General features: G+C 49.6%; 1 protein-coding gene across 5 annotated transcripts in view; it reads left to right on the forward strand.

Annotated features, from left to right (window-relative positions):
* The window catches only part of LOC113204894 (uncharacterized), a 72,822-nt gene that overhangs the window by 37,722 nt on the left and 31,630 nt on the right, over window positions 1-3,470 (forward strand). The gene's annotated exons all lie outside the window — the stretch shown is intronic.

Here is a 3,470-nt window from a genome sequence, read left to right on the forward strand (position 1 = left end):
CATTGAACATCATAGAAGTGTTTCTTTTTTACACTTATGTATTGTATACGAAAAATAAAATAATACATGCTATTTTATCCCAGCGGACTGGGAAAACAACTCCTGCAAGGTAGGCAACCCACACGGCGTGCCCCCCCAATATTCAGGACCTTCCTACGCCCCTGGAAAGAGATTAGCCCGGGCGCGTCTCGGAAGCACGCGTCTGTCGGGCTGGCCGCCGGACTGGCCGTCTGGCCCGCTGCATTCATTCGCTGTTCTGAATGTTAATTATTTTATTTTTGTTCCATCTCTTTGTTTTATATAGTAGTTCTGCTGTGGAGCGTTCTAGGACAATATACATGCTTGCAGCAGCAACACCATGCATGCGTGTCTGTATGTGTGTGTGACACTTTCCTTTTTTTAAAGTAAACAAAACAATTTTTACTTTCGTTGTTCTACTTTTTGCGTGGGGCTCAGCGTGAGCCGCACTGTTTGGACAGTTGGCAGCAGTTGGCAGGGCCCCGGGCAATAGGCTATGTCTCGGTGTCCTAAATTGGGATCCATATTTTGTCTTTCCTAAAACTGACTACACAAACGGAAGTGGCATTTACTTAACCCAACCGAAATACCAACAATGCTTTAAAAATAAGACCATAGAAATCTTTGCTTTGACGAGCGGTCTCTGTCGAAGTAAGATGCGAAATAGTTGCGTTATTTTTAGCCAGATGTCTGTCTCTTTACTCGACGTCTGTCGCCTCCCGTCGCACTTAGTGTCGCTCACTCGGTGGCCTCTAGCCAGTCCGAGCCCTGCGCTCCACACTCTCAAGGTTCTCAAGAGTAAAGGACAGGCGGCAGGCTCGGAAAAAAAAGGCAAACAAAACCGAACGCGCGCTGATAAGCGAAAAAATCAACTCTTTCTCTTTCTTTTTGCTCGTGCGAATGACAATTGTCTATTTTGCACTGGGTCATATACTCGCGCATATACTAGGTATAACAGGAGCGTTTTTCTCGTATTTGCGCTGCACGTGTTGCAAAGTGCATGAAGTGACCATGGAAGAGACGCTATTCGTGGAAGGCAGGGTGTTTATGCGTGCATCTGAGCAGGAGGTTCAAAGCGCGCGAGTCAAACAGGCCGGCGCATTTTGGTCGAATCGTTTATCTTTTGTCGAGTTGGTGCGCTCTGCAAGTGAGCCGTTTGTGCATCCTGTTTTCTTTTTACCACGTCTTAGTTTGTCCCTCCAGTCGAAGGTACTTTTTTGCGGTTTTGGACGGTATATTTCTGTCTTTGGCTTCGGAGATATCAAATTTCTTGCTGGCAAATGACCAAGGGCCTTCGAGCGAAAGGCTCGTTTATCTCGTTGTAAGACCTACCAGTCTACACTAGTCCATCCGTATACCACATCTTTTCCGCTGCCCTGAAACGCAATTTTTGGTGAAAACGTCCCATCTCCTCTCCGCTGTTAAAAAATACTCATTCGTTCGTAAAAAGAAATCCAAAACCCCAGGATGATGTTTTTTTTGGGGGGGGGGGGGCGACTCACAACTCTATTTTGCTGTCAAAGATCGATACTTTTTTTAGAAGTATTACGTTTCTTTTCTTGAAGGATGGCAACGGATGGCAAAATGCTCGATTTTTGACCACGAAGAAAGTGTTGGGTTTTCACCTGGGGTTTATTCACCGGGTTTCACAGGGGCCCGGTACCGAGCAAGTGTTAGACTTTCACAACATAATTTTAACAGTGTCCCCTTCACCCTTCCCTCCGTCTCGATTTTATTTTCTCTTTTCTCTCCTCGTTCTTTCTGCTCCCTCCCCTCATTCTCTCCCTCTCCCCTCTCTTCCGTCATTTGTCTGCAAATTCATTCACCGAGGCGTTGGTCCGGTGTCGCCGTGCACCTTGTGCCCCGAGGGTGGGACCGGGGCCGTGGTGGGAGGGGAGGTCCTGAGTCCGCCAGCGGCGCTTATACAGCTGAGTAATTTATCAAGTTGCGTTGTGTACATCTCCTCGGTTGTGACGGAGTATTTTTCATGTTGGCGCATTCCGGAGAGGAACGAAAGGGCGGTTCATTTATCTTTTGTTCCCAGTGGGCTGCTGCGCCGGGCCTGGCGGGCCCAGCGCGGAAACTCCCCCCCCCCTCTCTCCTTCCCTCTTTTCCAACCCCCGCCCGGCTACGCCGCGACGCTCTCAGGTGAGAATTCAAGAAGTGGCCGACTTTAAATAAAGCGGTAATAAATCAGAGCTCCTCATGCGCCTTCATAATAACAAACAAACCCTGAGGATATAAAGAGTACCGCTGCGCTCGGGGGAGCGCCGCTGACCCGCGAGAGACTCTTGCGGCCAGCCGCCCGGCCTTGCCTCGAGAACACCAGTACATGTGCGACGTGCAACGCTACCAAATGTGTCAGTGCCGTGATCTGCAGTGTATGTAGTGTTCCAACAATGGTGGGTGGGTTGGTTTTCCGATGGCGCCAATCATGGCGCGGTATGGCCCCTGAACGTGTAGGAAACCCACCACAAAAATACGACTGGATTTGCTTGCCACCTAGTTTGGAGGCTGTAGGCAGAATCACGCTAAAACGTCAGAGTAAATTGCCTTCCGAAAATAACCTTTTTTGGAGTAGAAAATGATTTTACAACAACCAAAACCACTTCAACTATTTTCTACTTCAAAAAGGGTTATTTTTGGATGATAACTTACTCCGAAAGTATTTTTTTTTTTTTTGGTTGCTTTGTTATCACAGACACCCCCCCCCCCCCCCTGCCGCCCCCGCCAAAGTTGGCCGCTGTATTGTCCGAAGCGGTCATAACTTTGGAGTCGCCCAGTTGATGGATGTAGATTGGCCGGTCCGTCGTGACTCCGCCGTGACGAGCGTTATGCCCCTTTGTTTTTGACGTCGTCGTGACGCTGCGCCGCTTGCATTGATTTGACGGGACGGCGTGACGTCTCGGCGGCTGCGCGGCCCCTGTAACGCCCGTCACGTCCTACACGGCGAAAATAAAACACACGAAAAGAGAGAAGTAAAACCGCGCGCACAGGCCAAAAAAAAAGTAAAACGTGAGAAGCAGTAGGATAACTTTGACGAGGTTGAAGTAGCCAAGTGCATTCGACCTTGATTTAGGTTGTGTGCAGTTGCTGCTTGGCTCTCTGATGCTGCTAGCTGGCGCGGCATGGTGCAGGTGGCTGGGTGTCGGGTGTCATCACTTGTTGGCGCGAGGAAGAAGAGGGGGGGGGGGGGGGGCACGGCACGCACAGGGCCCCGATGAGCAAGGTCGCGCGTGTGTGCTGTGCGCGATGAATAGTCTGTCGCGCGTCGCGCACCCTCCCCGCTCCCGCCTCACCCTCTGCCCGCACTTCTGTACTCACACTACAACATTTTTCTTTCATACAAATGAGTGTGTGTATCATATAAATCACTCTCAAAAATAAAATGGTGTATTATTGTAGCGGCGTTGTTCTTTGCCAACTTCACTCTTCTTCTTCTTCTTCTTCTT

This window comes from Frankliniella occidentalis, unplaced genomic scaffold, assembly GCF_000697945.3.
Source record: "Frankliniella occidentalis isolate FOCC.00 unplaced genomic scaffold, Focc_3.1 Scaffold283, whole genome shotgun sequence".
Taxonomy (NCBI): domain Eukaryota; kingdom Metazoa; phylum Arthropoda; class Insecta; order Thysanoptera; family Thripidae; genus Frankliniella; species Frankliniella occidentalis.